General features: G+C 46.4%; 1 protein-coding gene across 3 annotated transcripts in view; it reads left to right on the top strand.

Annotated features, from left to right (window-relative positions):
- OSBPL1A (oxysterol binding protein like 1A) overlaps nt 1-27705 on the top strand; it is a 1891697-nt gene that overhangs the window by 1054319 nt on the left and 809673 nt on the right. The window lies entirely within an intron of this gene.

The raw sequence follows: 27705 nt of genomic DNA on the forward strand, positions 1-27705 counted from the left end.
CTTGGTTAGATCTATTCGCCACCGAAGAGAACGCGCAATGTCAACAGTTCTGCGCCTTGGAATTTCCAAGGCGGCACTCACTCAGCGACGCTTTTCGTCGCGAGTGGAGTTGCGGTCTATTGTACGCCTTTCTGCCTATACCACTTCTGCCCTGAGTGCTGAAGAAGATTTGGCGTGACTAGGCCCAAGTCATACTTGTGGCTCCGGATTGGGCACGAAGATACTGGTATCCCAAGCTACTCAGCATGGCCATCGATCCCCCGATCCGACTGCCTCTTTGGGAGGATCTTCTGTCGCAGCAGCAGGGGACGGTCCTCCACCCGAACCTGTCCAGCCTCCACCTCCATACGTGGAGATTGAGAGGCGACAGTTGACGGCTTTCGATCTTGCCCCCGAAGTATGTGATGTCATTCTGGCAGCCAGGCGTCCATCCACTAAAATGGTGTACGCCTGCAGGTGGAACAAGTTTGTGGCATGATGCACAGCGAAGGCTGTGGATACCCTTTCTGCCCCTCTTTCCGAGGTCCTTTTGTTCCTTCTCTCTTTGGCCCAGCAGGGCTCTGCTCTGGGCACTATCAAAGGTTATCTTTCAGCTATCTCCGCCTCCCAACGGCTTCCAAATCAGCCTTCTCTTTTTAAGTCCCCGGATGTTCACCGATTTCTGAAAGGCATTACACACACACACATCCGCCCGTGCCGTTCTTCATGCCTCAATGGGACTTAAACCTTGTCTTGACATATCTGATGTGCACTCCCTTCGAGCCCCTTCATAACTGTCCTTTGCGTCTTCTCACTCTCAAGACGGCTTTCCTGGTAGCTATCACCTCTGCCAGAAGAGTGAGTGAGCTCCAGGCTCTTTCTTCTAAACCTCCTTTGCTTTCTGTTCACCCGGACAAGGTGGTTTTAAGGACCCGTCCTTTCCTGCCAAAGGTTGTCATGCCCTTCCACATCGGGCAGTCCATCACTTTGCCCACCTTCTTTCCACCTCCGCATCCTTCAAAAGAGGAAGAGAGGCTTCACCGTCTGGACCCAAAACGCGCAATTTTGTTCTATCTGAAGCGCACAATGCATTTCCGGGTGGATTACAAACTCTTTGTTGGCTACGTGGGCGCCAAAAAAGGTTGAGCCGCGGACAAACGGACCATCTCTCGGTGGGTCGTTCTGTGCATCAAAATATGTTACTCGTTTGCTAAGAAGGAGCCTCGTGTGGGACTGCCTGCCCATTCTACCAGGGCAACAGCAGCTACTACTGCGGCATTCCCTTGCAGGACATTTGTCAGGCAGCTACGTGGGCCACGCTGCACACGTTTACCAAGCATTACTGCCTTGACAGTCAAGTCCGGAGAGATGGCTTCTTTGGCCGTTCTGTTCTCCGTGACTTTCTGGTGTAATCTTGTTCGCGGACCCACCACCGGGGTTGGTATTGCTGGGGTATCTATTTTAAGGTAAGGAATCTATCCATCCTCCCCATTCTGCGAACTAGTTACTAGGGTTAAGGTCATCCCTTTCAGGGCCCTAGTTTAAATGCACCAGTGGTCAGTATCTTGCATGGCTCTGCGTTCCTGGCGCGGAAAGTCATGTACAGAACTGACGCCAGCGCGCATCGGTGGCGTCTAAGTAGTCTCTGTGACATCATCTCGGCGCATACGACGCCAGCGACGGACGCGGAGCCGCAGGATGCCACCTACTGACGCGCAGGGCTACTGCTAAGCAAAACTTGACGCCTGGGGATATTCTAAGGTAAAGAATCTATCACTAACTAATGTCTCTTACAGATATATCGTTACACAAGTCGTAACTTGTGCTTCTTGACACCCGCCTCTTGGAGCCTTTTAATAAGGATGTCATGTTTCACTGTGTCAAAAGCTGCTGATAGATCCAAAAGGATCATGGCGGACTTGGCACTAGTGTCCAGTATTGCCCGGAGCTCCTCGGCTGCTTTTATCAAGGCAGCAGGGCCAGCTTTAGAGGTTGTGGCGCCCTGTGCGACCATCTTTGTTGGCGCCCCCCTAAACAAACATTATTTTTTGTGGTGAGTTGTATGGTTTTCAACCGTATATTAAATATATACAGGATACATTTTAGAGTATATAAAATGTATGCTCAAATATCATGTAAATTAAATAAGGATTAGATGGAGAACAGATGTTACGACACAGCACTTGGTGCTCCTTTGATTTGCACCACTCGGTGCTTTCATAAGGCACATCGAGTCTTCCAGTGAGGCTGAGCACCTTGTCCTCTCCTAAATTGTGTCACTATTGCTACTTTTATGCCTATTACCCATTGCTTCTCCCAACCGGCACATCACTATAATGTAAATCTGAGTCTTCTACTACTGTGTTTCGCCCTGTCCTCACTAATGCACATCACGCTCTGCTTTCTGTTGTGCAGCTTACTTTGTGCCACTGATCCACACACTCCTATACAACCTCTTGCACAGGTTTGTGTATAAATGTTGGTCTATTTTCACTTTTTAATAACTGTATGTTTGGTGATTTGTGTGCATGGTCATCTGTTGGACTTGGGAGAAAATGGTCTTTGTGGGTGTGTTTTCCTGGGTCCGTGTACCATACCATGTTGCACCAATTTGTCCCTCTTTGTGCATGCAATTAAAAAACAAAGCCTGATGGTTTGTCAATGCTTGGTATATATAACTATTTTAACAGAGTGTTAATACAACACAAATTTAAGTTCCACATACATGATAGAACACAGCCTGTACGGGACACAGAAGAAGAAAGCAATTAACAGGCAAGGTGTGAACACATTTTTTAAACAAAGTTGCATATTATCATTCATATTTTTTTTAACTGGTCAATTTTTGCTTAAGATAAAATGTTGACCTACTCTGACCTTTCCTATGCTGCATAGAGCGGAGCTCCCCTCTCTGTGCCCAGAGATCAATTAAATGAAAAAAAATCCCTGAATGTTCACAAGAAACCTTTTCTTGTTTTTCCTGAATCCGACTCCTAGGCAAAGCTAAATAGGTCTCCAACCTTTTCTGTAGTGAGAGCTAATTCTGATTAGTGAAAATCCTGATGAGCTACCGAAGGCCAAGCATTGTTTCCAGAGAACCCCTCCCCCAACGCCCAGCTTCATTGACTTGCACAGTGCACACGCACTGTTAAGTGTACAACACCAAACCCAGGATTCATATGTTCCTGTTACAAACAACGCTGTGTAATGTAGAGTGCCCTAGGCTGGTAGGATGCCTCAGCTGCTTAAGGTCCTGCCCAGAGAGCTACAGGAACAGGCTTGAATTCCAGCAGGGCCTACTTTGCCTGTCATCCTTACAAGGTGCCCATAATGTGTTTTCTGTCCTGTAACCATTACACCTGTCATTCAGGCACCTGATGCGGTCTGTTTGTTTAGTTGACCAAATCAATTTGCTACTGTTCATGTCAGAACAGGCTACAGGCAATATAAAAAGCAGGGGTCACACCAACATTTTGTCACAGTGAAATAAAACCATCAAAGGCTCATGGTGCTCTGGTTTTGAAAAACTTGTAAGGTGATCTGGGTGAGACTGGGGTGTTAAAGGCGACTCAATAGGAGAATATGTGAAGCTTGACAGTCCGAGGTCAGCAGCAGATCCCTTTGAGGGCCAGAGAGGAAGCTTGTTGCAGCCCTGCCTTGAATTAGCTCAGACAAACAGCAGACAGGTGCATGTTGTAAACGCCACCACCCGAGCAATGCACACAATACCATAGTGTTGTAACTCAGCCACTCCAGTGGTGCACATTATAACACAGTGCCAGATTGTGTGCGCTTTATGCCACAGTGTTGTAACTGCGCCATCTGATTTGCAGAGCTCTTTAGTTAGCTGTCGGTCGCCTGGACCAATGCTGATTGTATCACAGAGTTGCTACTTCTTTACTTGGACTTCAGTTCAGTCGACATTGTACTGTAGTCTATTCCTCGAGTCTACTAAAAAAAAAATCCTTGTCCGGGTTTTTAGTGACAAACCGCTAGTGTGCCTGGTTTGCTTTTAAGAAACGTCTGGGGATCGTTAAAGAGACAAACACTTAAATTAAATGACACACAGAATATATCAATCCCCACCATTGGCTTCCATGCAGATATCCAGCACTTCGTGATCTCAGGATGGCTTGACATATACTTTGGTTACCAGCAAAGTCCCTTATATGAAAATTCGCCCTGAGCACTTGTGTTGCATTTCCCATCTTTATTATAGTTAAAAAAATAAGGTTAAAAAAACGTATCCATGAAATTCATTTTGTTTTTTTGGGCTGAAAAGAAATGTAAAGTGAAGTTGCAAGAGGTATTTTATTTATTTAAAAAAAATCCCTCTGTAATGCTGCTTTCATTAAATAAAATGTATCACTTTTTTTTTTAAATAACGTACCTCTCCATTTTACATTTATCACCTATTTCAAAAATAGTGTTTCACATGGATATATATATTTAAAATAAAGTACCTCTTGCACGTTGACCACAAACCAGCATCCAGTCCCTTCTGCTGCCGGTCCCAGGCCTCAAACTGGTTGTGCTCTTCGGGCCAAGGTGCCGCGCACTACATCACTTGCACTGCGGTATGCAGCTGCAACAAACCCAACCGGATTCCTGGGCCTTCCAAGGCTCCGGTGACAAGACTGCTCCTCTGGCTGCGGAGATTGCTCATTTTAGAATTGTAGTGTGGGACAGCAGAAGGCAGATCGATTGTTTCCCAGGGCCAGCCTAATACTGCTGTTGCCAGGCTTTTAGAACTGACGTCACCCCGCGACCCGCTCCAGCTAAATTTAATCAAGCCAATTGTGAGCAGTTTATTTAGGTAAGGCGGGCACGCATTGCAACGCATGGGCGGGCAAAAGTGTGCACCTGAATTGTTTAAACACGGTTATCTCTTTCATTTCTATGAAGATTAACATAGTAGAAAAGAAAGAGGGACAACAGTGTGTTTAACAGTGGGCGATGTGACTGGCACTGATTTCAGAGCACAAATGGCGCCCCCCCTGACCTTTTTACGAAAAAGGGGGAGTGTGGCCCATTCGGACAGGAGTGGGGTACGGGCCCAAATACTTTATGAAAAGGACAAAGGAACCCACACTTCATAGTATTTCACACCATTTTGATTCGGGATGAAAAAGATAAACAAAGCTTAATATGTTTATCTTGGCAATTAGTTATGCCGTTTTATTCAACAATTCTATCAACAGTAGATATCACTTGAGTCAAGAGAAGTATCAATGTCTTGAACGTACTGACCGTAAACGTACAATATAACATTCAAATCAAAAATTTGCGTGATTGCACAATAATTTGACGTAACATACATATAAATTGTGAAAACATATAACCAATACACAATATACAAAAATAAGTTAAAGGGGAATTTTTCAATATATCATTTCATGATGTTATCATACAATATTTAGAAATATTTGACCAAAATGAAGCCTTTCAATGAGCTTCCATATAACAAAACGACCTCTCGGTAGAAATGTTAGCAGGCTTAATGTTCCTAATAGTTTTAACTATTTCTCAACAACTTAGGACTTGATCCTGTCCGCCTACGCGTTTCGAGTTTGGGAGGTTTCTTCTCAAACTCTCTTCAGGGCCAAATGTATTCCATTCCCCGTTTGATAAACCTCTGGGGATTTGAGGTAATTCGGTTCATCCAAAACACTCTTGTAAATCAGTGGGGTCTGTGCGTTAATCTGGTTGTCAGGTACAAGGGGGACCAAATTCTGCTTTAATTTTCAATAATGCCGGTGTCCGTGTTTCACATGGTACATGAATTTGTTCCAAACTGGCAGAGTTCAAAGGTGCCTTAGTTCTCAGCGGTGCCGGTTTTATGCCTGGGTCCCTTCTGGGTTATTTTCAAATGCCGCGGTTCTGTCAGTGCAACAGCGTTCTCCACTTCCTCATTCCATCACACAAAGTACATCACTTGCACTGCGGTATGCAGCTGCAACAAACCCAACCGGATTCCTGGGCCTTCCAAGGCTCCGGTGACAAGACTGCTCCTCTGGCTGCGGAGATTGCTCATTTTAGAATTGTAGTGTGGGACAGCAGAAGGCAGATCGATTGTTTCCCAGGGCCAGCCTAATACTGCTGTTGCCAGGCTTTTAGAACTGACGTCACCCCCGCGACCCGCTCCAGCTAAATTTAATCAAGCCAATTGTGAGCAGTTTATTTAGGTAAGGCGGGCACGCATTGCAACGCATGGGCGGGCAAAAGTGTGCACCTGAATTGTTTAAACACGGTTATCTCTTTCATTTCTATGAAGATTAACATAGTAGAAAAGAAAGAGGGACAACAGTGTGTTTAACAGTGGGCGATGTGACTGGCACTGATTTCAGAGCACAAATGGCGCCCCCCCTGACCTTGGCATCCGGTGCGGTGGCACCCCTCGCACCACCCAAAAGCCGTATTGTGAGGAATACAACAGGTCTAACGAGGAAACAAATGTGGAGAGTTGGGAATTGAGAATTTTCTCCAAGACCTTGGCTAGGAAAGGAATCCTAGCGATCTGTCTATAGTTACTGGGGTCGCTGTGATCCAGATTGCTTTTTTTTTTAACAAAGAGAGAATTGAAACGGTTTTCCACGCGTCGGGGAAGATGCCTGAGCTGATGATTTTGTAAAAAAGAAAACTGAGCTCCTTGCTAATGCTGTTTGGTGCCATTTGAAAGATTGTAGGTGGGCAGGGGTCTGTGGGAGCTCCGGATTTTGTAGAGTTACTACCTGCGAGATCTGTTCTATGCTTGGTGGAGCGAAGGAATCCAGAACTTTGTGGAACCTGGGAATGTTATGGTAGGGGTATCTCCTGTATAGCCAGTGCCCTTGTCTTTGAGAGATTCAAAGATAGTTTGCACTTTGTCCTTAAAAAACCCTGCCAGTTGGTTGCATAATTCCATGCTGCTGTCTACTTTTTGTGGTTCAGGTAGTTTAGCTAGCCTCTTAAGGGTTGTAAAGAGTGTTTTACTAGAGTTATCTGCCTGCCGGATTTTCTCTGAGAAATAGCTGCTTTTCTTATCCAGGATAATTTTTTATAGACAATCAGTGACTGTTGAAGTACCCAATTTTTATAACCCCCAAAGGATTATACTTACAATTACCAAATACCATTCATCAATAATCAGTCGATTGGCAGTGTAGAAAGTTCATGCGTTTATTAAACAAATAATACTCTGCCAGAGGAGCTCCCAACGACCTCACACCCCGAGGACCGCAGAGAGACTGCTGGCACATTGTCAGATCTACACACATATATACTATCACAATTTGCAACCGTTACCTACGATGGAAAAGTACAAGTTGGTACAGGAGGTGGCAGAGGATATGCCCATATATGGCACACAAAGTGTCTATCTGAGCTCAGTATAGCAAGGTCACGCTGGTCGACTCCCTTCTGGTGGTTTCGGTGAGAGTCCGCACAGCGCTTGCAAGAATGTGCTTATCTGGCCGGCCCCCTCCTATAACCTTGACGGGGCCCAAAAGCAGAAGCAGCTGCTCGCTACATGTGTCTAGCTATTTCTCATGAGAACGGGGAGATGCGAAAATGCAGGGCCAAGGAGGTTTTTACAATCAGTGCTATGGGTTGCCTAAACCAAAATGGCGCCAGTCCTGTTGACCGACGCTACCCTATTTACAAGGAGAGCGTAGGAAAATGAATATAAAAGGGATGACAGAATATAATAAAGAGGGTGTCTTATGCCATCGGTGCGTTCCCAGCATGTTAATTAGTTGCATCGCGCTGAACACTGACGGAGAAATTACAATCTATTTCCTCGTGCGAGGCCTAATCTAATTCTAGTTCCTCACTGTGCATATAGGAATTTGTCACTTTCCTCGTAGTTCCTTCTCCAGCGTGTCTCCAATTGTCTACAGAGTTGTTTCTGAGCACGCAGTGAGTCTCAGAACCAAGGTTCGGATTTCTTTGAACGCATACTGGTAAAGCTTTTTTTCAGGGGCTAACGAATTTACTGAGGACTTAATTCTTTTGGTGAGACTATCTGTTGGCAGGTTTGCTTCGGACACAAGCTCAGGTTTTGAGGATGCTAGAGCGGTTTGCAAGAGCTGTGGGTTGATATTCCTCCAGTTACGCCCTTTGATCATCTTGTGGGGATTGCGGGTGCAAGGGGTATTATGAATATTGGTTATTATGAAAAGTATGATATTTATTTTAAAGTAAATTAAAAGCACAAGGGGCTTTTAATAATGTGGCTTTCTTGCTTCTCACAACATGACTTATCTGCCTGGGAGACGCTTCTCGTGTTGGTTGAAGTAGATACAATGAAACCAGTATTGCTTGGTTCAAAGAAGCGTAGGAGTGTCTCCCCTTTTATTAGTAAAGCTTGCTCCAATCCATATATGTATTGCTCCAATATTACTTTATTATATTTTTCCTTTTTTTCGAGTGACAATCCGTTATACAGTATAGTTGAAGGACAGCCAAAACATGTTTCACCCCCTAGGGCAGATAGGCCTGGGGCTTTCTAAAGGCTGTGTCAATCAAATAAGAAGAAAGAAAAGTAAAACACAAAACTTAATGCAGGATCTGTGTTTGACATGGGGCTATCACCAAAGTGAAAGTGAGAAGGCTGATTCACATTGTGCAAAATTAAGATGTGGTTCTGATACAAGTGCCATGGATAGTGACATTGGGTGGGAGTTAAGAGGTTAGTGAGTGCCATGGTAGGTGAGAGCTTTTATCCCTAAATTTGGTTTTAATACAGATTTGAAAATATTTTTTTCGATACTTTAATTGCTAGGCTGTTTCAAGGTGAGGGCATGTATTCATGCAACTGTCAAGATTTCTCTTTATTGCGTAGAACTGAGTTAGTTTTAGTTGATATTTCATTAATTGTGACATGAACTAGGTCATCGGGGATTCTGGTAATCGTGTGCTAATACATTCGTAGTGACATGTATTTGATCATGTGTGATTCAAGTAATTGTCTGCCAATATATATAGGCATACCTTAAAATTTACAAAAGTTAGTCTTCACTTTCTTTTGCAATATTGACTCGCAGTCCAAAATAAATCTGTACATTAATACAATCCGATAAACTTCCATGTGTCAAGTACTCGACATTCCAAGTGATATTAATATACACATCTTTTCCAAAGTCATAAGTCGAACTATATCACATATTCTGTTTCCTACTCCCATAAGATGGTTATTAAAGAAAGACACTGTCCATCAGCTTCATAGCAATGGGATTAGAACGTTAATGTCAGCAGGTCTAGAGATTGAATTTTAATCATAATAGTGCGATTTTTACTAATTATAGTTGTTAGATGAGTTAATAAAGATGTGATATTACCCAAAGTTTTCTACTGACTGCATATGCGCCAATAGTCAGGCATACTGTGCTCTAAGGGTGGCGCCCATTGTCCTTTAATTCAAGTAAGGCTAAACGTATTACTTTGTTGGTAATAGAGCATGTTATTGCATACTATTACGGTGTAACACCGGTTTGATTAAGGTATGTGGTAGTAAGGATAAAACACTGCTGACCGCGTATAGGTCACACCGTGGAAAGGCACGCTTCGCTCTTATGTAGCGCTCATGGTCCTTTGGTAACAGTCAAAGTGTAACTAAATGTGTCAAAGTAAGCGTAAATCAGGGGAGAGAGCCGCTGACCTCATGCGAGTCAAAAGTTACATATGCCCAAAAGCTTGTTTCCGGTCCAGGGAAGGCATGGCTTGGCAGTTTGGGCTGGACTGTTCCAATGAGACACAGGGTCAGACTGATTTGCATATGGCCATGTCTGAACTGGGTTGGCAGAGTGGGCTAAAGAACAGTGATGGATTAAACCCAGATCTGTTGACTGGGTGTGAGTGTTTGATTGGTTCAGATGCTCCACCCATCACCACCCCCTTTTGTATCGCTTTGTTTGCCATAAGTTTGCAGGGTATGCTCAGACGTGAGTCCCTTGCTCACTTTGCCACTGGATTCAAGCAAGCCTGGCTGAAGACGGCTGAAATGCCAGAAACCGGTCCTAGGAAGCTTGTTTCCGGTCCAGGGAAGGCATGGCTTGGCAGTTCAGGCTGGACTGTTCCCATGAGGCACAGGGTGAGACTGATTTGCATATGGCCATGTCTGAACTGGAGTGGCAGAGTGGGCTAAAGAACGGTGATGGATTAAACCCAGATCTGTTGACTGGGTGTGAGTGTTTGATTGGTTCAGATGTTCCGTCCATCACCACCCCCTTTTGTACTGCATTACTCTTGTGTGGCACTCAAAAAATTAACCATGAGCTATATGCTCCATTGAGGATAGAGCATGTAATTAGATCTCGGCAAAGGGAAAGAAAATTACATCAAAGCAACCCGTAAACTGAAGTATTCCAGAGTTGCTTAGGAGTATGGCTTTATGAATGGAGATCCTACACATATAGCTACATCAAAAGCTTAATATGGTCGGTCCTAAGAGAATTTATAAAACATGGTTCAAGATGTGCAGCCTACCTGAATTCTCGGTTTAAATCCTACAGGGCATTTAGCAGCGTTCTGCTACTCCGCCATATTTCTGCCTTCTTTTATGAGGCCAGTCTTTTCTTGTTCCACAGAAAGTGGTTGGCCGTCAACTTGCAACCTATCTGCGGCCGCCATCTTCAAGTGGAACTTCATTAGTAAGTTAAAATGTGCAAAGCTAGAGACAAAGTATCTCCCTTATTCTCCAGTATTAGGGGTGTCTTTCATAGATTCACATGCCTGAATCATTCCCCGTCGTCGGAGTGGGAGTCCCACGGTACATAAAAAAGCAATAAAATGCTATAAATATATAGTAATACCAATAGAAATGAACCAGGAAGTAAAAAAGCCAATGGTACAGTAGGCAAAAACTTCCACATCTATGACCCTCATAGTCATTATGTATAGTCCAAACTACAGCCAATCAGGCGCCAGCACTCACCAGAATGTTCTCCCCAGAGGCTCAGGCTCTCAGATTTTCTACCGCACGTTGTGTGAAGGGAGTCTCCCTGAGCTCTGCTCAGTTTTCTAACTTCTAACTTCATCTGTGTCTTCTCTTCAGGATGTCTTCAAAGAAATCTCTCTTTAGAGCCTGTGACTGCTGTGGTAAGCCTCGGCTTTTTGAGAAAGATCCACACAAAAAGTGTATCTATTGTCTCTACCCAGATCACCAGGCCTCTGATTGTAAGATCTGCAGAACCATGCCTCAGAAGACTCTCAGGGATAGAGAGGGTCGTTTACTGCTGTGGTTGAAGAGGCTAAAGGATTCTTCTAATCCTGTTTCTGAAGTAGGCAGTGTCACCTCTGCTTCCACTTCGGCCTCCAGGAAGAGACCTGCGCCTGAGGGACTGTCATCTCCCAAGGCTAAACTGCCTAAAAAACAACCACCTGCTAAAGGACAGGATCAGCCGTCCACTTCTCAGGCTGTCCCCACCTCCAAGGGCATGGAAGGCGCTTCTGCTTCCACAAAGGGGAAAAAACTCAAGCTTTCCCTATCTTCTGACAGGATGTTACCACAGACTTCATCTCCGCCTCCTGTGAAGTCCTCTTCAGCTTCCTCGTCGACGAGAACGACGACTTCAGTGACATCTACGGTAACATTTTCATCTCCTAAACCTAGTATGGTTATGTCCTCGTCTACGGCGTCTCCAACGATGGTTTTTGTTTCTGTGAGGCCTATTTCGTCGACGTCGGTCGTCGACGCCTCGTCGTCGACGCCTTTAAAGGCTTTACCGCCGACGAAAAAGACTCCGTCGACGAGCTCGTCGTCAGGCTCTACGCCGTCGACGAAAATAACACCGTCGACGAAGAGTGACTCGTCCACGAAGAGGGTCCCGTCGACGAAGAGTGTCCCGTCGGCGAAGGGTGTCCCGTCGACGAAGGGTGTCCCGTCGACGAAGGGTGTCCCGTCGACGAAGAGTGTCCCGTCGACGAAGAGTGTCCCGTCGACGAAGAGTGTCCCGTCGACGAAGAGTGTCCCGTCGACGAAGAGTGTCCCGTCGACGAAGAGTGTCCCGTCGTCGAAGAGTGTCCCGTCGTCGAAGAGTGTCCCGTCGTCGAAGAGTGTCCCGTCGTCGAAGAGTGTCCCGTCGTCGAAGAGTGTCCCGTCGTCGAAGAGTGTCCCGTCGTCGAAGAGTCCCGTCGTCGAAGAGTGTCCCGTCGTCGAAGAGTGTCCCGTCGACGAAGAGTGTCCCGTCGACGAAGAGTGTCCCGTCGACGAAGAGTGTCCCGTCGACGAAGAGTGTCCCGTCGACGAAGAGTGTCCCGTCGACGAAGAGTGTCCCGTCGACGAAGAGTGTTCCGTCGACGAAGGGTGTTCCGTCGACGATGGGTGTTACGTCGACGAAGGGTGTTCCGTCGACGAAGACTGTCCCGTCGACGACGAGTGTCCCGTCGACGAAAGGTGTCCCGTCGACGACGACTATTCCGTTGCCGAAAAGTGTCCCGTCGACGAGAGGTGATCCGTCGACGACAAATCCATCGGGAGTTAACCCTCCGACGACGCCGCAGTTATCCTCATGCACGGCACTACAGGTGTGGTCTCCGTCGACGGTGTTTTTAACACCACGGCAAGCAGCAGACCAACTGCGCAACACTGTAATGAGGCTTTCACCCCTTCGTGTTTCACCTCACAAGGTGTCATCTGAAGTCCCAGACCAACTGCTGGATTCTGACAGTGACAATGAGATGGTCCAGAATACTTTTGGGCAAGCCACTAGTCCATCGGAGTTACATATTAAACTTCAAGATGATGAATATGAGGATTCTCACTCTCCTGCTGAGGTATCGATGCCTGTGAGTACCCCTGTTGCTCAAGTGCCTTTGGATGTAATATCCAACTTACAGTTTATGTTGGACGATTACTATCGGAGGTTTCCCCCTTCGGAATCGGCAGGTTCTGGACAGGCAACTCCAATTTCGGAAACGCCTCCACCCGTGCTCCCATCGGTGTGTCCACCTTCACACCCACAACCTGCTCACGAAGAGGACCCGCAATCCTCGGAAGATGACGACCAACGGGAAGAAGGAGAAGTGTATGATTTATCGGAGTGGGAGGACTATCAGGTACAATCTCCTTCAACATCTCCTCAGACTGCGTCGGCCTCCCCTCCTGTTGATGTAGCGAGTTTTCACTTGCTGATGGAGCGTGCAACCGCACGTTTTCATATGAAAATGGAGCATACTCAACAAGAATGTTTCCTTTACGATTTTAAAGATCAGCCCAGGCGACAAATTAGGACAATACCCATTGTGGAATTCATCTGGAAGGAAGGTGTTAAGGTGATGTCAACGCCGGCTTCTATTCCTCCAGTCTTGCCAAGAATTGATAAGAAATATAAAGCTCCAGACAAGACGCCTGCCTGTCTCATTGGACAAGCAAAACTTGACTCGGTAATTGTCCAGGCGGCCCAGAAGAGGGCCAGAAATCCGTCCTCTGCAGTTACTGCGCCGCCGGATAGAGATGGCAGACGCCTAGACTCAATAGGAAAACGAGTTTCCACCATGGCTGCAACGACTGTCCGTGCTGCCAACGCATTGGCCATCTTAGGTCGGTACGACCGTCAAATGTGGTCTGACATCTCACCATTTATTGATCTACTCCCTGAGCCATCCAAGGCGGAGGCACTCCAAATTCTCCATGAAGGTCAAAGGACCTCTGAAGAGATAATTGATTCAGCTGTTGATGTTGCATCTACAGGATTTCGCCAATTGGCAGGAGCTGCGGTTCTACGTAGACAGGGGTGGTTACGTTCCACTGCCTTCAGACAGGAAGTACAAAACCGAGTTCTAGACATGCCATTTGATGGCGAATATTTATTCGGCCCCAAGGTAGAGGAGGCCTTACAGACTATCAAAAAGGATACCGAAACAGCCAGATCCTTAGGCACTCTACAATTCCACAAGCCGCCCTTTCGAGGAGCGAGAGGACGAGGAACGTCCTTCAATAGAGGTGGATACCAGCAACAACATCAACAATCCTCATACCGTCAGAGTAATCAGCGCTACCAAACTCAGCGCTACCAGTCTTATGGGCAGAAAAGATCTCAATACACCCCAAACAGGGGTAAGGCTACCTACCGCGGCAAGGACAAGCGACAATGAAATTTTTCACCTGCCACCACCGTCTTTCCACCCTCTCAAAAGACTTGGCGGAAGAATATCCAAATTTTACTCCAATTGGCAGTCGATAACAACGGACAAATGGGTCCTGGATATTGTCGCCAGGGGCCATGCCCTAGAATTCGAAAAATTCCCCCCGAATGTACCGCCAAAGGGCCCGCCTCCAGCTCACCTGAAGGAGCTGCTTACCCAAATCAAAATGATGATACAAAAAGGAGCTATCAAGAGCGTTCCTCAGAGGATGAGAGGACTAGGATTTTACTCCAGGTTCTTCCTGATCAGAAAGAAGAACGGGGAGTGGCGCCCGATCCTCGATCTTCGTGCATTAAACAAATATCTAAGGAAATTGACATTCCGGATGCTCTCTCTTCAAGAAATTTTGCATCTTCTAACAGCAGGAGATTGCATGGTCACCCTAGACCTCCAAGATGCATATTTCCACATCCCCATCCTACCTCGCCACAGGAAATTCCTTCGCTTCAGGGTGGCTGGCAGGGACTACCAATTCAAAGTCCTTCCTTTTGGACTACGGTCAGCTCCAAGAGTTTTTACGAAAGTTTTAGCTCCAGTAGCTGCGCACCTCCGGCTGGAGGGAATACAAATTTTCCCATATCTGGACGATTGCCTTATAAAGGCCAATTCTCATGGCACCGTTCTAAGTCATCTTCAACAGTGTCTCCACCTGTTTCAGTCTCTAGGCCTGACAATAAATTTCTCCAAATCCCAAATGCAATCGTCTCAAAGAATAGCATTCTTAGGAGCAATGTTGGACACTCACAAATGCAAAGCTTTCGTCTCCAAGGAGAGACAATTGAAAATAAGTCGGCTAGCACAAGATCTCATGCAAAGAAAGTCAGTTTCTGTCCGACTATACAAATCCTTTCTGGGGATGGCATCGGCTTGTATTCCATTACTTCCAAATTGCCGGCTTCATATGAGGCCGCTTCAGGAGGAACTAGCCTTGCAATGGCAACAGATTTCAGGCACTTTCGAGGACCTCATTCAAATCACACCACTCATGAAGGAGTCTCTTCTGTGGTGGACACAGAGGTGTCATCTCAGTCAGGGTCATGCGTTCCTTCAAGAACCACCAAGTCTCACCATCACTACAGATGCATCCCTCGAGGGCTGGGGGGCTCATCTACAAGGCCTCACGATCAGTGGCAAGTGGACTGTGCAACAGAAACTGTGGCACATCAATCGTTTGGAACTGAGAGCCATTTTTCTTGCCCTCAAGGCGTTTTGTGCCATCATTCAGAACACCAATGTGTTGATAAGAACAGACAACACAACAAGTATGCACTACGTCAACAAACAGGGAGGAACTCGATCTCTTCTCCTGTCTCAAGAGGCGCAGGAATTATGGACATGGGCTCTTCACCACAATGTACAGTTGCATGCGGTGCATGTTCCGGGAACGGAAAACGTACTTGCGGACGCACTCAGCAGGACAACGATCATCAACCACGAATGGGAGCTTCACCAGAACACAGTGGACCACATCTTTCATCAGTGGGGTTGGCCAGACCTGGACCTATTTGCGACAAGTACCAACAGCAAATGCCTGAGCTTCGCCAGCTGGCACCCCCACAAGAATTCTCTGGGGAATGCGTTCTCCATCGATTGGTCCCTGAGGTTTGCGTACGCTTTCCCACCGATTCCGTTAGTCCCCAAGATTCTGCGGAAGATGAGGAAGGAACCTTGCCGACTGATCCTGATCGCGCCCAGATGGCCGCGCCAGTATTGGTTTACGGAGCTCCTCCTACTATCAGAGAGCAAACCAATTCAGTTACATCCAATCCCGAACTTGCTCAGTGTTCAGGAGGGTCAAGTCTTCCATCCGGACCCAGCATCGCTGAGATTAGCGGCTTGGCTCCTGAACACCATGAGTTTGCACACTTGAACATCCCGGCAGACTGTAAAGAGGTGTTGGCCAAAGCTAGAGCACCCGCTACCATCAAGACTTACAGTCTCAAATGGAAACGCTTCTGTATCTGGTGCCGTTCAGCAGGTGTTCACCCTTTTTTAGCAAAGCCTGAGGAAATTCTTCCTTTTTTCTTGCAGTTGGCACGAACTGGTCTGTCCCATGCTACCTTAAAGGTATTTCTGGCTGCAATATCCAGATATCGACAGGATGGGTCCAATTCTCTGTATTCAGCAAGAATTATCCAACAGTTCTTTAAAGGCCTCTTTCGAATGTTCCCTCCCGTACGTCGTCCACCTCCTTTGTGGCATCTGAATGTGGTCCTGGGTCAACTCATGCGTCACCCATTTGAGCCCATCCATCGTGCTGACTTGAAGTATCTTTCGTGGAAGGTATCACTGCTTTTAGCCTTAACATCCGCCAAGAGAGTTAGTGATATCCAAGCTTTCACTGTTCATCATCCTTTCCTCCAATTCACAAGCGATTCTGTCATACTTCGCACAAATCCCAAATACATTCCTAAAGTACCTTCGGATTTCCATCTGAACGAACCTGTTGTTCTTAAATCATTTTTTCCAGACCCGCAAACTCCTGCGGAAAGAGCTTTGCACTCGCTTGACATTAGAAGATGTCTTAAATTCTATCTACAAAGAACTTCTACTGTACGCACCTCTGACCAGTTGTTCATTACCTACGGTGCGATTCGTAAGGGGCAGGCAGTATCAAAACAGACTATTGCAAGATGGATATCTGCTGCCATTGCCTTTTGCCATGCACAGGCTGGGAGACCTTTACCATCTGCGCCCAGAGCGCACTCTACAAGAGCAGTCTCCTCATCTACGGCCTTATTTGCTGGAGTCCCTCTTCAGCAGATCTGCAAAGCGGCTACTTGGGCGAGTCGCCATACCTTTACCAGACATTACTGTCTAGAGTCCATCAGCGAAGCTGATACTTCTGTGGGTCGAGCTGTTCTACGGAATCTGTTTCATTAAGGTGAGCCTCTGTTTCCCACCTCCTTGTTTTCTGCTGTCAGACGCTTCTTATGTTATGTTTTCACATATTTTCATGATTGCATTATGTTATGCTTTATACCATATGTGTATATTCACTTTGCATTGTTATTTGCATTACTAACTGACAAGCTGGGTGTTATGAGCGTCTGTTCAGCAAAGATATGTACTGCTAGCTACTCTGATTCAGGCATGTGAATCTATGAAAGACACCCCTAATACTGGAGAAGAACAATAGTTACTTACCTGTAATCTGTGGTTCTCCAGTATTGGTGTCTTTCATAGATTCACATGCAACCCGCCCACCTCCCCTCAGAGGCTTTTTAGGCTATTGTGGTTTACCTTCACTCCTTGCGAGAAAATCTGAGAGCCTGAGCCTCTGGGGAGAACATTCTGGTGGGTGCTGGCGCCTGATTGGCTGTAGTTTGGACTATACATAATGACTATGAGGGTCATAGATGTGGAAGTTTTTGCCTACTGTACCATTGGCTGTTTTACTTCCTGGTTCATTTCTATTGGTATTACTATATATTTATAGCATTTTATTGCTTTTTTATGTACCGTGGGACTCCCACTCCGACGACGGGGAATGATTCAGGCATGTGAATCTATAAAAGACACCAATACTGGAGAACCACAGATTACAGGTAAGTAACTATTGTTCTTACCTGTGTTCTTGAGTCTACCATTATCTACGGTAGAGAGTTGATTAAAAAAGCTGGTTCCGTATCTGAGCTGAATAGGGGAGGGTAAAGGGAAAGCTACTTGTAGGAAAGTAGGAGTTGCTTTTATGGTTTCCCCCACTTTTTGCCTTGTGTTATGCTGTTTCTGACTAGTCTGACTGAGATCGTGCTAATCGGGACCACAGTCTGTGCTTTCTCCCCTAAATTGGCTATGGTAAGTACTTGGGTACACCCCAGATTTGCTACTGGTGTACCATTATAAGTCCCTCGTTTATGTTACCGAGGTACCCAGGGCATAGGTACACCAGGGGTCTCCCATGGTGAAGCATGTATTATGCCACCCAAGGGAGACCACTCAAACTGTGACACTAGGCATGCCATTGCAGCCTGTGTAAGATGGTGCTAGCACCCCTTATGACAGATATAAGTTTCTTATATCTGAGATCACTGCACTTAAAATCTATAAGTCACCCCTAAGGCAGGCCTTTCTATCCTCAAGGCAGGGTGCTCGGTTTTAAGTGTTAGGGTGTCTATGCATGAGCGGGACACCCATACAACCTTCGGAAGCCATTCTCCCGGTGTGTAAGTGCATCAGCCATTGTGATGCATAGAGTGGCCATACATCATTACGCGATGCCCATCTCTAAACTGGCTGGAATGAGCCCTGTTTCGTTTGGTGTCAATTGGAATCATAACCCCAACGGTGTGGGAGGTATGATTCCATGCACTGTAAAGCTCCTCCGGGAGGCCATCAGTGCTCCCGGTACCAGTCTTCCAGAACCGGACAGCAAGCTAGGGCTCCTGCTGACCAGAGACCTGTTTCTGCCCTCCTGCTGCTGAGCCAAGCTCGAGCAGGGGAAGGCAGAACTCTGTCAGGGAATCCCTTGCTGGACTTTGGTTTTCTAATCGGTTTAAAGACTCCGTGTTGTATCCTGAACTAAAAGGACCTCTTCACTCTGGGCTTACGGCTGACGCTGCCGGGGCCGGGACTGCGAGACCCAGGGTGCCTTGCGCTTCAAGATCACAGCGCACCTGGTGTCTCTTGCTGCCCCCAGCTCCCCCGCGGCTATAAATTGCTCGCGGCCCCCGCTCCGCGGGAGCCGCTCGCAGCCTCTGTCAGGGAATCCTTTGCTGGACTTTGGTTTTCTAATCGTTTTAAAGACTCCGTGTTGTATCCTGAACTACAAGGACCTCTTCACTCGGGGCTTACCGCTGACGCTGCCGGGGCAGGGATTGCGAGACCCAGGGTGCCTAGCGCTTCAAGATCACAGCGCACCTGGTGTCTCTTCCCGCCCCCAACTCCCCTATTTAAACCTATTGGTGTCCGCGCACGTGGACGCGCGCGGGTCTCAGCCCGGGGCTAAGCCCGGGCAAAGGGCGGGCCGTTTGAGACCGTTCGAGGACTGGAGAGACTGGACTGGGCCACCCCCTTTGATTTTCATTTTATCTCCCTTTCTGTCACCTTTTAGGTATCATGGTGTTGACTAGAGGAAATAAAACTAAGGCCCCGGGTAGCGTGGGTAAATTGCTAGGTCCTATGGATGATTTTATTACGAAGGCTAATACATTCATAGACCAAAGTATATCATTGATGGAGGAAAGGGTTTCCCTGGACTTAGCATTTGCCAAAAGATCCTCCATGGGTAATTTGGCAGACGCTAGAACACCCGCACCTGGTAATAATAATGAAGGGCCGAGGGTGCTTTGTGAGGGCAGACGTAGTCTGCCCAATAACGTGGATTTGTCGGTCTCTCAGCTTTCAGATTCACAGATAAGCTCAGATCTTGAAAGAACACCCGAGCTATTACCCCAAAGCCCTCCACAAACGACATCACTGGAAAGAATCCAAGCAAGGGGGAGGAGGGAGGGTGCAATAAGTAAAAGAAAGAATGATCTGAAAAACCCTACCCCTGTTGTGACAGATCATACTTCTAGTATCCCACAGAACCCACCCCCTAGAGTAGAACAGCTATTAGTTCCTGCGTTGATCCATCATGTTGTTCATGAAATTCCTACCCCCATTAATTTGGAATTGCCTACTTCTCTATCTACTAGTAAGGGATCAATAGATGGTAATAATTCACAGCTGTTAAACAAGATCGCTGACCTTCTTAAACTATTCCTGCAACCAGTAGAACAAAAGTTAGCGCAGCTGGAGACTCAGATATCCAAGCTTGTTAACCTCCCACATCATAACCCACGGCAGGGGCCCAAAAAATGGGAGGAAACATTCATAACAAGCAACCTTCCCTGAAGCCTGTAAATACCCTTTCGAAACCCGCAATCACTCATAAGAATGTATCCCGGGCTGTAACACCTAGATCAACGAACACTAAGAGCACATTGAATCCAACTACCAATGTAGCTACGACCCTGTCGCAGGGAAATGCCCTGTCAACAACAATAACACCTGCATTGAAGACAGTGGCAACAAACAAAGTAACATCTAAAACTCCGGCGATCCAAACTTTGGCCCCTAACCCTCCGGTTCCAATAGATAATAGAAATGTTCCTAGAGGACCCGGGGAGGCTAGATTCCCTGTTGATTTGCCACCAAACGCATCACCTTATGTAGTGGTAATGACTGGTGTCCCTGAGCTAGCGGACCACAATGCGGAACCTACGTGGTCCCTGAAAAACAAGGCACAACACTGGCTACATACTAACCGTCCCATGCCTCCAACTTGGCATGGAAGGATCTTGACAGTACGTAGGACACCATGGGTGGGCAAAGGTAGAAAAACTATTCCAGGGGATTGCATCCTGATTACGTTTGAAGACCCCGTGTAGCAGATTATATCTGCTCCTGGGACCTCACGAATGCAAATGGAGGTATAGGTATTAAACCACTCTTTTTTTTACCCCTTAAGACAACCTAATGGCCTTTTTCATGATCATGACCCTTCCTGGGCTGCACCACCCCCCCGTCAGGTCGATTTTCCTAACACCAGACAATATGGGGGCCCCCGTTATCGTGAGTATGATAACTCTTGGCATCTAGTGGGATCACGTTACCAGGGAGGAGGTTGGGAAGAATGGGGCCCACATACGCAGAGGACGGTACACAGAGAACCGCCCCGCTGGGACTCTTGGTATGACATCCCGTTGAGTAATAGATTTAGCGGACTTGAAATGGTCGATTGACCATCAATGGAAACTGAATTTATTAACTCTAATTCACCCCAGCTGACCCCTAAAATAAGAACGACCCCTAAAATAAGAACTCCCCCGGTAACTATTGAAGCCGCAGCATCCAAAGCTGATATGTTGCCCATACCCACCCTCTTTTGGAATGTGGCGGGCTTACGCCCAAAGATCGAGGACGGGACGGCCCTGAATTTCTTGGAACCATGTAAAATAATTTTTCTCCAAGAGACATGGTCCACAACAGAGCTTCACCTCTAGGGCTATAAAACGTATTTTATCCCAGCCGTGCGTAGCTCAATAGGTAGGCCCAAAGGAGGGCTAATAACGTACATTGCAAATACCTTGAACCATCTAAAAGTGTCCATTATCTACTCTGACCCAAATTGTCAAATTCTCTCTCTTTTTTTCGCGAATAAGGAGTCCATCCTTTTGGTCAACTCTTATAACAACTTAGAGGAAGATCAATTTCTGATTCTTTTGCGTAACAACCAGGAGAGATTAACTCAACTATATCAGTTGAAGGATGGACAAGGGGTAACCCATCTTCTATGGGGAGGGGACTTCAACCTGCATCCATGCCCACAGGCGAAATCACACTGCTGTGGGATAGTGGATGAATTAGAGGCCCCATTAGTGCACTTTGTACACACCAAGGTGGGGAATGCCATGAACAATCTGCTCTCTGATTTGGACCTTGTAATAGCTAACCGTCCAAGTCTGGATCAAAACTCCCTCCATCCGACCTATGTGGGCAGAGGTCACCAAACGACAGTCGATTACATCTTCTTGTCTCCTGGATTGCTAGATATAGCTAAAGCTTTCCAGGTCATTGTCAACTCACTGAGCGACCATTTTGCGCTGAGGATGGATCTTTATCTAACTGAGTATAAGCCCCAAAATATAGCAATAGCAAAAACTCTTGCCCAGAATAAGCTAGAGCTAGGAAAACAGAATGGCTATACAATAAAATGGGGAAAAATCAATCCAAATGAAATCACAAAAAAACTGGTTGACGCGGCTTATCCCAACATAATTAAATGCCTGGATCTCTCGATAAACCACGAAGAAGTCCTGAATAATTTTAGACAAATTTTAGAGAAAATCAAGGGACTACTTACTGCAAAACCAATGCCCAAGAATCCTACTAAAAAAGGGTGGTTTAATCACAGCTGCACCATAGCCCTTTCCAAATTAAAACTCGCCCTACATAATAAACCCAGAGACGCGGGGCAGATCCAACTCCTCAGGCGCCAATACACTAGGGAACGCAAGCTAAGAACCCAAGAACTGAAACAGAAACTCTGGGAAGACCTGCATACGAGCGCCGTCTCAAAAAATAGCGAGGCTTTTTGGCGAACTGTTAGATCCCCCTTTCTTACTGATAATAATAGTCCTAAGATTGAAGTGGCCATAGACGAGGAAACATGGGTGGCCCACTTCACTAATATTTTTAAACACACTTCAATCATAGGTGGGTCTGCTAGCACACTTCCAAAAGTACAATACCCAATTCCGCTGCTTTTTGACATACCTGACTTATTAGTGGCTCTGGAAAAAAGCAAAACTGGGAAAGCCCCAGGCCCAGATGGGGTCCCAGTGGACCTATTTAAACACAATATGGACCTCTGGGCCCCTATTCTTACCAGAGTGTGCACAGCCGCCGCAAACGTGGGAGTGCTAAATTCCTGGACCAAGTCTATAATGGTCCCCATTTTTAAAAAAGGGGAGCGCCAGGATGTGAAATGCTATCGCCCCATCTCATTGCTGGACTCGCTCGGCAAGGTTGTCGGGAGAGTAATCCTTGAGCGATTTCAGCAATGCGGTGAGGAGAGAGGCATTATCTCCGATCTCCAGTTTGGTTTCCGAGAGGGGTTCGGAACGGTAGAGCAGGCCCTTAACCTCAGTTTGATTATGGGTAAATATATACAGGCAAAGAAGAATATGGTCTATATGGTCTACGTAGACCTGTCCGCAGCCTTTGATTGTGTTTCGCATTCAAAACTGTGGACGGTCTTAAAGCAAATGGGAGTGGATTCCCCCCTTTTAGATTTTCTGAGGGAACTCTACTCTAGAGCCTCGGCAAGAGTGCGCTTTGGCCTGAACGGAGAGCTGACGGCATCTTTTAGAGTAGAGCGTGGAGTCAGGCAAGGGTGTGTCCTGGCCCCCTTTCTTTTCTCATTGTACACCAACGGCCTGGAGCCAGAGATGTTGAGGGGGGCCAAGGACCTCCCACGTGTAAAACAGCGCCTGATTCCCGCTCTGCGGATGATGCAGTCATCCTCGCGCGCACTCCGCGCGAACTTCAGAATTCTCTGAATAGATATACGACTTTTATGGGCGGTCTAGATCTACAAGTGAACGTCAAAAAAATGTTCGTCATGATTTCAGGTACTGGGAAAAAAAGAGTAAAAGACATCTACCTCAACAACCAAAAACTCGAGCTAACTGCCCAGAATCATGATAGACGAAAGACTGACATGGAATCCAGCAGTAGAGACAAGATGCCACTTCTTCAGAAGATCCATGGCGGCACTGATGAGCTTCTCCCAGAGACTGGGGAGGAGGGCACCAGTGGAGCTATTGAAAATCTATAGTGCCAAGTGCCAGGCCATTGCCCTGTATGGAGCGGGAGTCTGGGGACACACGGATACCAGTGCCCTCCAGGTAGCAGAAAACATTTTCCTAAGATTTCTTTTAGCCACCCCGAGAGGCACTTCAACCTATGCCTCTCACTTGGAATTAGGAATTCCCTACCTAGAGGATTTGCTCAAGATTCAACCATTGATGCTGTGGCGGCGCATCTGGACTTCTGTCAAAAATGCACTGACACAGTCAATTGTAGCTGATACAATGGCTCTTGACCAGTCCTCAAAAGTAAAGTGGCTCTGCTACATTAGAAACTTCTTTAAAGACCTTGGCCTTGAGAAATATTATCTCCAACCAGAGTCCATAGTTGACCTCCCAAAGAGAGCTCTGAAGCAACAAGCCCTTCGTCATTTAGAGACATTGAGATTGACCTCCGAGTCCTCAAAACCTTCGGTTCTCCATGCGAACCTGGTTCAGACAACTTACGGCATTCCGCCGTATTTAACCCTTCAGGTCACAACACATGAGAGAATGTTGATGACAAGATTCAGATTGGATACTTTTTTTAGACTGGTTGCTTTCCCCGCGAATAACAGCTGGGACTCAAGTCTTCCCTTATGTCCCTGTGATGGGGAATCTAACCAGTGGAGAAGTGTGGCTCACTGGTTAGAGGCGGCAGACCCGTAAGCAGAGAACGGCCCGGGACCAGGGTTCGATTCCCGACGCGGCAGGGTCGTGGACCAGGGTCAGCGGACTCGATAATTCTCGCCTCAGTGCCTACTCTAGTCAGAGACCACACGCGGCAACTCTGGGCATCAGCTTGCCTCATCTTCACAACGGCCCCCCCAGATCGCCGGGGATGCTTGGTCACACCTTAGAGATACCCATCTGCGACCATCTCTCAGGGTGAGCCAGGACGGGTTCCCCAGCGGTCGAAGCGTGGAGATACTCCTCCGGGAGTCGATTCCTAGCGCTATATAAACCCACAATAAACCCACAATATACATGTTATCATGTTTTGTAAATTCCATCATCCACACAGGAAAATCTGGCTAATACCAATACTGAGGCGTTGGGGCCTTAGACAATGTCGGCCTGCATTTCTTCGCCTCCAAATGCTGGAATCTGAATCCATCTGTTACATTGTCCTTCATTTTTTTAAATGTACTATGAAGCATAGGAAAAACCTGTAAAAAGCTCCTTGGAATCTTATCTAGACGAACTGAAATGCTTTGATATTTTTCTTTTAAGTTATGAAATTGTCTTCGTATGAATTTCTTTGGAACCTATTTTTGTAACTTGTATTTCTGTGCAAATATGTAAAATTTACTTTTTAATGTTCCTTTTATGGTTTTCCTCTGTGAAAAACCGAATAAAGAAATTTATATTATAAGAACAATAGATATAATGTCACGGGGAGGTATGACTACCTCCCAGACAGGGTTTAGTGTATTGGGGCAGAGTGGGGAGGCTTACCAGTGCCACTGAGACTGCTTCAAGGGCACATTTGATGCCCTCCTTGCATACTCCAGTTCAGGGAGCGGTTGGCTCCTGCTCTGGCGTGAAGCTGGACAAAGTACATGGGAGTGTCCTCTTCACTGGCCCGCCCCTCCTCTGGGAGGGACCCCTAAATCGTCCCAACCCTTTCCATAGGGTACTTAAGGGCTTACCTGTGGGTGGGTCCCTAGATTAGTCCTGGGACAAGATTCAGATCAGGACACCACTTCATCTTTGACCGTCTGGGCACTTTGGACTTTTCTGAACACAGAGACTGCTACTGGGAAGACTCCTGCTGCTCCTGGTCTCATTGTCCTGTAAGTCTGCTGCAACGTCTGTGCCTGTGCTCCACACAGGATCCTTCCAAAGCCTGTGGACATCCAAGACACCTGAAGGAATCGCCCTTGAAGTGAAGAAATCACTTCCCTCCATCTGCAGGCACCGCAACAAAGCTGACCGGTCTGCTGCTCCTGGGCTCCCACGGACTCCTAAAGGCATAGCAACACAGGTGGTGGTTCTACAACTCCCTCAAGGCCTGCACTGTCTTCTCACCGAGTTTGAGGGCAGTATCCCCTGTCGGAACTAAATCCCTATGCGCTGTGTTAGCTGTTGCGCAGGCTTATTGGCTCTGTTCACCAGAGATTTTCAGGCTCCAAGAAGCTCCTGCCTCAAGCATCTCCGACTACCAAGATCTTCATCCTCACTGCATCTCTTGCACTGTGGACCTGCATCTTTGGTGAGCTGCTTGAGGTCCTCTTGCGACTCCTGTGTCTCCGGCCTATGGGTCCTCTTGAGGGTCTTCTTTGACTACAGTGAACTCTCCTGATTGCTCAGGGCCTACTCTGACTCCTCTGCTCGTGGTCTACTCTGGCTCCTCTGCTCGTGGTGAGTCACTTGGACCTTGCTGGTCCCAACCCTGCACCTTTTTCACTTGCCACGTTGGTTACTGCTGCCAAGGCTTGTTGGTGCTCCAGACGAACACCAACGCCTCAGCTCTCGACATCTGATGTGGGACAGCTTGTGAACGGCACCTGGTCCACACATCTGCAGCTCAAAGAGCATTGTCAACTCTCCTACATCTTCCAACATCGATGGGCATTCGTCCTCCGTGCCTGCTGGTCACTCCTGAGTGGTATAGACAATGTTCCCTCTGCTTGCAGGTACCGCTCATCTTAAATCTACCTTTGGGTTCCACTGGACACTTGCACCTTCTGCTCCAGCGGCACCTTCCTGAAGTCGTCCATTGTGTTCGGAGGTTTCCAATGCCACTTTTCACCTACGCACCCTGCGTCCCTGGTGTAGGTATTCTGGTTCCTAGTGTATCCACGGGTCGGGTGGCTCTTCAACGTTCTGTCTTCCACAGGGTTTCTTCGGGGTCCACTGGGAAGGGCCCTTCTTTAAAATTGCAACTGCAACTTACCCATTGACTTGAATTGAGCCTGCGGTCGGGTTCCCACTCTGCACATGGCCTCCATAGGATTCTTGGGTACTTACCTCGGTTGGTTCCTTGGGTCCCCAGCACTTCCCTGTCCTTTTGGTTACAGTCTTGACTAGAGTCGCAATTCACACCCCTCTATTTTAGTATATGGTTTGATCTTCCATGGCGACCACTGTGTATTTGTGCTACTTACCTGTTTTCTATGCAGAGTATTATGTGCATTGTGTTATACCTCCGGGTAAGAGATATGGTAATGTATTAGTGAGTGTCTTATAATGAATACATATTTTTATAAATACATTGTGTGGTTCTTTTTCACTTAACCCATACCAATAAGATTAAGTTTTGGTAAAACAAGCTGCTTTACACTCCTTCTGGACTAAGCCTGAAGGCTGCTCTCCACAGCTACCACTTAGAGAGCTTTCTAAGGTTGTCTAAGACCACTAAAATCACCATACGCGTTGTCTGGATTAGTTCAGGGTGCTACACTTACATAAGCGAGCACCATATACTAAGCCAGCCACCTTCGCTACTCGTGGCATATGAATGGCCGCCAAATTTTAAATTGAGTCAACAGTAGCTACTGACAAAAGTCAATATCAAAGTGACTCACATTATTTCCAAATTGAGCTTCCATTAATTAGTGGTTGTAATTCAAGTGCTAAAGTGATTAACATTGTACCTTTTTATTGCTGCTTACAGTTTTTATGATGGATTTAAAAACCTCTTTGTGATTTTAGTTATTTATTAACGGAGGTTACACTACAATTGTGTATCTCTCTTCACTTTTAATCTAATAGGTATTCAACTAGTCTGAAATGTTGGTTATATACGGTCATTATGGTACTGTACCGGGCTATATGGCTTATTGATGTATGATGTCTTTCATGATTTTTTTGTTAATCGAAATAAAGAAATAAATAAACTGAAACTGATTAACATTATTCACTAATAATCTCCATTCTGCCAGTGAGAATTATATAATGTTTATGTGGATGCCTAAACTACGAAAGCAGTTGTAGTGATAGTACGTCAGTAATACTACTTCTGTGTCTCAAAATGATCAGGAAGAGGAAAAGCGCTAAAAGATTGGCTGTGTTTTGCAGATATTATTCTATTACCTTTAGTATACTGTATGTTTCGGTGAACATTGTGAATTTGGCAGTATTGAGTGACCCCCATTGATCGGGGTAACTATATCCAGTTGTAACACCACTACACTCTCAAACTAGTGGCTACATTTGTTCAAACTAGTGGCTAATTTGTTCAAATCAGTTTTCTATTGGTAGTGAGTAGCATTGCTTATCAATAATAGCAGTTCTCTTTGGTAATTGGTGTTTGCATCTTTCT

This window comes from Lissotriton helveticus, chromosome 4_1, assembly GCF_964261635.1.
Source record: "Lissotriton helveticus chromosome 4_1, aLisHel1.1, whole genome shotgun sequence".
In the NCBI taxonomy this organism is placed as follows: domain Eukaryota; kingdom Metazoa; phylum Chordata; class Amphibia; order Caudata; family Salamandridae; genus Lissotriton; species Lissotriton helveticus.